We start from the raw sequence: 10,302 nt of genomic DNA, 5'->3' as shown, positions 1-10,302 counted from the left end.
ATATATGATATTTTAGTTGCATTAACCACAAAACACTAAACTTCCAATGTTATCGTTGTAACTTAAACATGTATATGGAGACATACAGGTGGATCATGTTTAAGTGATAACTTAAATGGTCTGTGGTATATGAATAAGGCTAGATACTTTATCCTAGTGACACTACGAGTATGACCTACTTTGTGTTGGGAATGTCCTAGAAGTTGCAGTTCGTAAATTTTGTGTTAAACATTCTATTTATCAATAAAATATTATTGAGTGTCTTATTTAATAAAGTTGTATGAATACTTTAACTTTATGTGGTGACATAAACAGAATCAAGTTAATAGTATATAGCCTAAATGGTCTATAAGTATATGGATGAAATTGGGTATCTCATCCTGGTAACACTATTGGATGACCCATTTTGTATAGGTAATACAAATGATGTGATCCACAGATCATTCATGTAAAGATATGTGAGTGGGGGCATCCTAAACAATGAGTTTGCATATAGACTGGACCACGAAATAGTCACTTTTTCTTTATAACGACCGTTTATTGTTAAAACTGACTATTTCATACTTAAGTAACCTAGGATAACTTGATCTTATTCCTAAGCTAGCTATGAACTCCTCTTTATTCGGGATTATCCTTTGATCTGCATGGATAAGAGTAGTCGAACAACACTACTCAATAAGTCTTCCATTTTGGGGATAAGATCGGATGAATAGCTGAAGACATAGTCCTGCAAGATGGAATTCACTCCTGCCCATTTTAGGGTTAGCAGATAGGTTGTTCTCTTAAGTGCTGATTCCAGATCCTGAACAATCAGGCCCCGTCTTCTCATGATAGAGAAGGACATGATTCACAAATAGTATTATGAATCAAATTTTTCATTGGAGGGTCAGTGGGAACTTAAGGAACAAGATGCATTTACAGGGATAAAACAGTAATTTTGACCCAGCTGTAATTACGAACAACCTATGAAAGATCGACTTACTAATTATGGTTTATGTAGATAGAAATATATCTACATTGAAGAGAGTGCAACTATCAAGCTATAATGGTGTGTCTTGATAGTTAACGAATAGTAATTAATTCGATTAAAGAGTTTTTAATGAATTAATTTCGAATTAATTGCAGATCGTTGGAGATCATGATCTATAGGTCCATTAGGTCCCTCTACTAATTCATTAAATTGGAATAACAAATTAAGTATTGGTGTATGAAATTAGGGTTATGAATTTGAAATATTCAAATTCAAAGGGGTTTTCGATTGATTGTATATAATACAATTATAAACGTTTAAATTTAATTAAAATAAAACGAAATTAGAAAATCAATTAATATTTAAATTATGATTTAAATATAAAATTGATTTATTGGTGATATTGATATTTTATTTAATATTTAGATATTAAATTAAATATTATTTTTAATTAAAATGTTTAATTAAAAAATCAATTAAAAATAGTTTTATTTAAATTAATTATTTTGAATTAATTTTATAAAATCAAGTTAAAATTATTTTTGAAATCATTTTAGGTTAATGAGTTTTTCCATTTTTGGGAAAAACCAACTAACATGATTGATGGAATATCATCATATTCCAATTGCATTTTGGTGATGATCTTCAAGCTAGAGCTGCCCACCATGCAACCCTGTACATTTGCATGATTTCTACCTATATAAAGAAGCTCCATGCATGAAGAAAGTTTAAGCATTCTGAGTTACACTTGCTGAAGTGATAACCTGAAAACCCTACAGACCCCTCACTTGTTCTTCATCAATTCAACTTGATTTAGTGTTTCCACCACACGTTCCAGCTTGAGCATAGTAGAGAAGATCTCGGTGGTAGTCCTCTCGGAGTTTCAAGCTTTATCTTGGTGGATCTTAGCTAAATTTGTGAAGGATATCTTCAAAGGTAATATTTGTTTCAAACCCCCTTTTAAATATCATATGAACAAACATTTCAGGGATTAATAATATTTGATATTTTATTCACTCTGTCTATGAAATATATGATATTTTAATTGCATTGACCACAAACTAATAAACTAACATTTAAGGTTATTGTTGTAACTTAAACATGTATGTGGAGACATACAGGTGGATCATGTTTAAGTGATAACCTAAATGGTCTGTAATATATAGATAAAGTTGAGTATCTTATCCTTGTGATACTACAAGTATGACCCGCTTTGTAGGTGTTACAATTGTTGTAAAGTGCTACAAATGATCTGATCCTAATCATTCATATATTAGACATGCGAGTTGGGATATTCTATACAAAGAAGTTTGTATAAGACCGAACCACGAAATGTTTAATCTTGTTATATAACACCGTTCATAATTGAGACTTTCATTTCACTAGGATCACCATAGGTAACATGACTTTAATCTTGAGTGAGTTGTGAACTCTTACCCATGAGGGTGGTCCTTTGATTTGTATGGGTGAGAGTGGCGAGATCGCCGACTCAACAAGCCTACCATTTTAGGGATTCATCTGATTGAGGAGTTGGAAACTCAACTACACAAGATGGAATTCACTCTTTTCCTAAAGCAGGGTAAGTAGATAAATTGCTCCCTTAAGAACTAATTCCGGGTCTTGAACAACGTGGCACCATACCCTCTTTTGGCCTTAAAGGGGTTTAATCATAGTGGGACTATGATCTATTGTTCATTAGAGGATCAGTAGTACTTAAAGAGTTAGATGTAACTATAGGGGAAAATGGCAATTTGGCTCAACTGTACTTACGAGCGATTTGTGAAGGGTCATCGTATTGTTGATTGGTTATATCCAATGGATACAGAAATATATCTATAACGCGAAGAGTGCAACTGTCGGTCTTTAGTGGAGTGCTCGACAGTTAACGGATGGTGGATAATGTGATTAAAGAGTTTAATCTGTGAATTACCATTGGAGCTTCAAGCTACAGGTCCATGAGATCCCCTTGGTAGCTCAATGTATTTAAGTTGAGAATCCGTTTTTGGGTTAATTTGATATGTTCAAATTAATAAGAGGGAATTTATTATATATGATATAATTAAATTAATTAAATTATATATGATATAATTGATATAATGTATTTGATACATTAATTGTTTGATTGGAGGAACTAATATTTGAATATGATTCAAATATATTTTCTATGAATTAGATTCATAGTTGTTAAATTTTAAGATAAATATGATTTTTATTAAATGCCATAAAATAGAAGAAAAGAACTATGGTTTATATATTGTATATGATACAATATTAAAACTATAGGTTATAAATATAATATGATAAGTTAGTTATCATATTTATTTATAATTTATTAATTATTTGATAATTAATCATTTGTCTCTATAACCACCCCTTAGTGGGTAGTTATTCAGTTTTTTGTGGCATAAATCGGATATATGAAATATGATTTCATTTTTTTTCCCATGAGATATGAATTCACCATTGAGTAAAAGAAAGCCTTCTACATCGAGTAATATAGTCTATGCGATAGACTTGGTCGTCTGCACGACAACTTTGTTTCCTTCCTCGATCGTCTTCCTCCTTCAACTTCAAAGCTTCCCTCTAACCAAAATTAGCCAGAGCCCACCACTCCTGAATTCTCATACCGAGAATACCAAGGTCACCAAGTGGTAGTGTCCTGTTTGGTTCGAGTTTCTCGTTGCTGTTTGCTGTTGTTTGAGGAGAGTTCATGACTTGCTCGATGCATTCGTGAACGAGTACGAGGATTAACTTGAAGAATGGTTCTTCAAAGGTATAATTTTTAAACTCTTGTTCATTTATTCAGAAGCATATTGTAATTTAGTTTTATGCATAATCTGTTCTGTTTGACTATAAATGTATGCATTCAATCGAAATGGGATTTGGACGATTCGCTTCCGCTCAAAGGTCCTCTGTAAATAGAGTTCCTTCACCTAGAATCGGGTAGAAGTGAAATCCATTTTGCAGGATTATGTCCCTAACCATCTACCTAGTCTCATCCCTAAAATGAGGGGCTTATTGAGTCGGCGAACTCAGGTCACTCTCACCTATGCAGATTAAAGGATAATCCTAAATAAACAGGGGTTCATAATTAGCTCAGGATTAAGGTTGAGTTACCTAGGTCATCGTATTGAAATAGTCAGTCTTAACAGCAAACGACGTTATAAAGTAAAAGTGACTATTTTGTAGTCCGGTCTTATGCAAACTCATTGCATAGGATGCCCCAACTCGCATGTCTCCACGTGAACGATTTAGGATAACATCGTTTGTATTAAATACAAAGTGGGCCGCATCCATAATGTCTCCAAGATAAGGAACCCAACCTTATCTCTATACTATAGACCGTTTTGGCTATTACTCAAACTTGATTCACTTTTATTTCTTCACATACAATTCCAATATTCATGCTATAGCCACGAGTTTTTAGTTTATTGGACTTAGAGTTTCTTAATAGCAATTCACATGTTCAGTAACATCTTTACTGAATAAACCTCAATAACAACTTTATTGTGAAATAGAATTCATTTATTGTTTACAAATAACGAGTTTTAGGACATAAAATCCAACAAACTCCCACTTGGACTAAAACTCTGAAGGAACTGTGAAGTTTCGTAGCAGAAGCGAGGATCGGCCCAATTTCAATTTTACAAAATAAAATTTTGTAGAACATATAATATGCATCAAAATAAAAATTTACAGCATGCATCTTTAAAAAGAAAGAGAAAAGGGTTGGGAGAAACACATACACCTGAAGACAAAAGCTTCTGCATGAATCATCTTCTCCAGTCACGATCCAACAAACGGAGATCCAAGGAGCAACACCACAAGTGAGACCTCTGTATTCTCTTTTGGGCTGAGAATTTCTCAAGAGTGTGTGGGCTCTGAGATTTTGGAAGAGGGTGGAAAAAAATTTGAGAAAGAGAGGTTTATAGGGAAAATTCCAGAGAGCTTTTCTTGGGAGTTTTTGTGAAGAAGATGATCTAAATAAAAACCAACCTCCCTACACGTACTGCCATTAGAGAGAAAAGACGGGGAGGGAGTTACAACTCCCTCCCAAATTAATTTTCAAAAAAATAATTTAATAACCAACTTATCATATAATATATATCAAACTATATGTTATATCAAATATAACACATAACCTATAGTTTTTATATTATATCAAATACAGTATAACCTGTAGTTTTTATTTCTCTCAATAACGCATGACACTTAATATAAATCACTTTTATATTAAATTTAATTATATGAATCTCATCCCTATAATTAATATTCAAATACTTAATTCCTCTCAAAATAATTTTTTATACTATAATGTATTAAATACATTATATTAATTATATCACATATAATTAATTCCGTCAATTAATTTTAACAATTCAAATGAATCCAAAATTAATTCTCAATAATCCTAGTTGAGCTATAGACTTATGAACCTGTAGATTGAAGCTTCAATGATACTTGGATAATTAATTAAACTCTTTAATTAAATTACCCAACATCCATTAACTTCCAGTCACTCCACTAAAGACCGACAACTATACTCTTTGTACTACAGATATATTTCTGTGTCCATTGGATATAACCAGTCAACTGTGCGATGACCTTTCACAAATTGCTCAGAAGTACAACTGGGTAAAAATTACCGTTTTGCCGCTTGATGGTAGCGCAAGCGCAAGCGTCAAATTATAATATAGTAAAACGGTCAAGAAACCGAGTATCGTCCTCTGAGGAATTGGTTTGACTCTTTTAGCTATTCAGAGATTCTTCTAATTTTAGAGGACCAGACTGTGATGAGAACCTAACTATAGTAATCCTAAAAAGCAAGAAAATATAACATTGGGTCAAAACTAGACAAAGACACGTTCTAGGGTATGATTTCGTTAAATGGATTGACCAAATTAATTATTTTTACCTTAGATTGATTTCATGCAAATTATAGACCTAGGAGTCTTTTATCCAGGTATCCTCTCTCGAGCTCAACCTTTTCTAATAACTAACCATCGACTCGAATCTTTTCTCTCGCTTGATTAGCCACAATATTAAGCTCCTCCATCAACAATCTCTATTAATCTCCTATCACTCTCGTGTATACTCGATTAACAGTTTACATGCTAGATCCAACTCAACACCTTCTCTCTCGAGACAGACATTAAGTAAAGAACATTCAATTAGTGATCAATTAATCAAAAACATTAAGAACAAACATGATAATATAATTATGCATAAATTCAATCCAAGAAGCAACTTATTCAGTTTTCACAATCCATAAAACTAAATCAATACCCTAGAAACACAAACAATCACTCATGTTTATAACACAAACATAGACCATTCATGAGGTTTCCAAACAAAAAGGACAGAAAATAAAAGCGGGAAGAATTGCAAGCCATGTTCTTGACTCTCGTCCTCGAATATGGAATCGCAACCCAACAACCTCTTCAAATATTTGATCTTTTGAAGTTTCGAGATGTCTCCTCTATCAAGAATTACATTCCCCAGGGAAGCCTACCGAAATATTGCTTTACGTTATCAAAATAGCCCTAAAAGTGCCTCCCTGAATCAAACCGGCAAAAAACTGCTTATATAGGCAACAGTCGCAACGTTGCAACGCTCCAATGTAGTGTTGCAACGCTGACGGTAATTTCAGCATTACTAATCGTAGCGTCGTAACGCTGCAAGCAGCAATGTTGTGATGTTACCCTGCTTCCATGAGCTCTTTGCCTTGCAACATCACGGGGCAACATTGCAACGCTTGTTCAACGCTGCCCTACCTCTGATTTCAAAATTTTCTTTCCTTTTTCTCCATGGATTAATGTATTAGGTCAAAACTTCGACCTTTTTGGGGTATTTTGGTAATTAATCTTCCAAAATTGTTTGTTCTCATCCAATTGCTCGATTTCCTACAATCAAACAATAAAATCATTAAAGATCTTAAATTAAGCATAAAACTAACTAAATTCTAAGCCAAGAAAATGCACTTTTTGAATACGTTTCACCCTTGTAGTTAATCTAACTCCTTAAGTACCACTGATCTTTTTAATGAACAATAAATCATAGTTCAACTATGACCAAACCCCTTTCAGGCTAAGAGACGGTGTGGTGCCACATTGTTCAAGCCCTAGAATCAACCCTTAAAGGAGCAACTTATCTACTTACCAGACGCTAGGGAATGAGTGAATTTGGTTTTGTGTAACTATATTCCCAACTTCTCAATCAGACAAATCCCTAAAATGGTAGGTTTATTGAGTCAGCAATCTGACCACTCTCATCCATATAAATCAAAGAACCGCTTTCACAAGTAGGAGTTCATAGCTCACTCAGGATTCAGGTCACGTCACTTTTGGTCATCTTGGTGAAATATAAGTCTCTATTATGAATGGTGTTATATAATGAAACTAGTCATTTCATGGTCTGATCTTATACAAACTCTTTTGTATAGAATACCCCACTCACATGTCTCCACATGAATGATCAGGATCAAATCATTTGTAGCACTTGACAACAATTGTAACATCTATAAAATCGGGTCGTATTTGTAGCGTCACCAGAATAAGGTACCCAGTCTTATCCATCTACTACAGTCCATTTAGGTTATTAATTAAACATGAGCTATCTGTATGTCTCTACATATATGTTTAAGCTACATAAGATAACCTTGGATGCTAGTTTATTGGTTTTGTGGGTTAATGCTACTAAATGTCGAATAAAACATCTCATATTTTATTAAATAATAAAATATTTGTACATTAAAATTACAAACTAGAAGACCTATGAGATTTAGGGCATCAATTCCAACAAACTCCAGTGGGGTCATTTACATGAGCATGAGAGAAAAAAACATAAATATAATAAACTAGAACATCACATACCTATGGCTTCTTCCACTTGCCCTAAATTTACATGACTCTTAGTCTTAGACTCACTAGGTGACCCTCAAACACTTTAGTCGTGAAGGCTTTTGTAAACAAATCAACAATGTTGTGCTCCGAGGCTATTTGTTTGATGATCATGTCTTCTTGTTACACAATCTCCTTGATGAGATTATATTTGAGCTCAATGTGCTTCTTGCACTTATGGCTTCTGGGTTCTTTAGAATTTGCAACTACACCATTATTATCATAATGGAGAGTTATAGACAGATGCATATTTGGAACCACTTCCAAATTCGTCAAGAACTTCTTAAGCCATAGAACTTCCTTTGTCGTTTCACATGCAATTACGTACTCAACTTCCACAGTAGAGCCAGCAATACAACTTTGCTTTATACTCCTCCAAACTACTCGTTTAGAGTGAACACTGATCCTGATGTAGATTTTCTTGAATCTTTATCGATCTGAAAGTCATAGTCAATGTATCATGTAAAGATCAAATCCTTAGCACCATACACTAGCAAATAGTCTTTCGTTCTCCTAAGATACTTAAGGATATTTTTAACGGCAGTCCAATGATCATATCTTGGATTGAACTGATAACTATTCCCACTACGTAGCATATGTCAGGTCATGTACATAACATAGCATACATCAAACTACCAATTGCTAATGCAGGAAATAGGTCTCATATCCTCAATTGAGGTATTTTACAACATTGTTCCTTCGACAGATGAACTCCATGGTAACAAACCTCTTTTGGAATTTTGCAGTTTATATCTAGACAACATCTTGTCTATATACGATGCTTGAGATAGGGCTAATATTCTGTTCTTGCGATTTTGAACGATTTGGATTCCAAGAACATGAGTCTCTCCCAAATATTTCATTTGGAATTTGGTTGCTAGCAATTCTTATAAAATATATGTCAATTAAGATCTAGATCACGCTCATACATTTTTATAAAATATCTTATACATTAAGATCATGCTCATACTTATAACATACTTCAAACAGGACAACCATATGTTCATATATCCTCACTAATCAGGCATCATGACTTAAGGTGGTTCCAATAGTAAGATTACTTACTTCAGAATTTAAACCCAAGTAAGCTTATCTTCCTTTTGCCAAACACAACTTTAAATCAAGACCGAAATTATGGCTTTGTCCAAAATTTGTTCCAAAACTCAATTCAGTTGACTAACCTAAACATAACTCAAATCCAAAATTTAATAACTTAATTTTCAACAATTACCCTTCATCCAAAAGGAGTGCTAAAATTCACCAAAAACTTCCCAAAATCCTCCAAAAGGGGATCCTTGTAACGCCCACGTTCCCGACTTTAGAACTTCGTTCCAAACTTCAAACGACATCAAAGAGCGAAACCAACATTCAATGGGTCATGGAAACAATTTAGGTATCCCACCAAAATCTTATCGGAATTGTTTCCGACCCGCTGGACAGCAGTCTAAGACCTCGCAAAAACTCCAATTTTATCCTTCTAACGTCAAGAAGAAAACAAAATTAAACCCAATTCATTTTGAGTGTTCAAGACTTAAGTCAAAACCCTTCAAAAGAGAAAGTCTAGAACCAACAAGAACTCACTAGAAACACCTTGATTGCTCTGGACGACGCAGCTCGTATCTAGCTGGCTGGCGGTGGCGTCTGGAATAGGCGTGGCGGAGACTGGCAGCTTCAAAGTTGGGCAGCGGCATGGCTGGACAGACTCATCGATCGACGACGAGATCTACCAGCGGGCGATAGGGCTTGAGCGGTGGCGGACTTGAAGCGACGACAAGACGATTGACGGAGATCGAAGGGAGGTGGTTGTGCGGTAGACGATGGCTGGTCATTGGCTAAAGTTAGCGAGAGAAGCGTGAAATGGGCGTTTCGTTTCTTCTTCTGCAGAGGAAAAGAGAGAGATCTACTAATTCTTTTCTTTTCTTTTTTTCTTTCTTCCTTATTTCCAATATATATATATATAACAAACCCTTTTCCTTTTCCTTTTCCATTTCCTTCTCCAATTCCAAATCCCAATTAATTTTTTTTTGAAAAAAATTAAACTTCCAAATCCCTTTGAGAAATAAATTTAAACTAATTATCCTATAAAATTGATTTAAATTAATTATCTTACCCAGATTATAAATAATTTTCAAATCTCCCAAATTTAATTCAATTTAACAAATTGAATTAAAAGTTGAAATAAATCCCAACTCTCTTTAAATTAAGTTTAAATTTAAATTCCCAAAACCTTCAATGAAGCAAATTTTTAAAATTAAATTATACTTGCACAACATTCAATTTAACTTAAAAAATTCAAAATAACCTCCAAATATTTCAAGATAATTAAATTTAAATTATCTAAAAACTTAGGATGTCACATAGGGTCATAAAGAATTTTTTGACACACAATGAAAATGGTTGATAAGGTATAAAATTGATATTTTATGATAGTGG

General features: G+C 33.8%; 1 long non-coding RNA gene across 2 annotated transcripts; it reads right to left on the bottom strand.

Annotated features, from left to right (window-relative positions):
- Positions 1–7,672: 7,672 nt before the first annotated feature.
- On the bottom strand, positions 7,673–9,810 carry LOC120071329 (uncharacterized). Of its 2 annotated transcripts, none has more exons than XR_005480208.2 (2): positions 9,451–9,810; positions 7,673–9,346 (listed from the first exon to the last, which is right to left on the bottom strand). It is a non-coding gene; the product is annotated as an uncharacterized LOC120071329 (long non-coding RNA). The 2 variants fall into 2 exon arrangements; XR_005480209.2 differs by having other exon boundaries at positions 9,460–9,810.
- Positions 9,811–10,302: the final 492 nt, after the last annotated feature.

Source organism: Benincasa hispida, chromosome 1, assembly GCF_027475165.1.
Source record: "Benincasa hispida cultivar pf3 chromosome 1, pf3_genome.v1.1, whole genome shotgun sequence".
NCBI classification, from domain to species: Eukaryota; Viridiplantae; Streptophyta; class Magnoliopsida; order Cucurbitales; family Cucurbitaceae; genus Benincasa; species Benincasa hispida.
The sequence above is the reverse complement of the archived record's forward strand: the minus strand, read 5'-3'. Positions and strand labels throughout refer to the sequence as shown.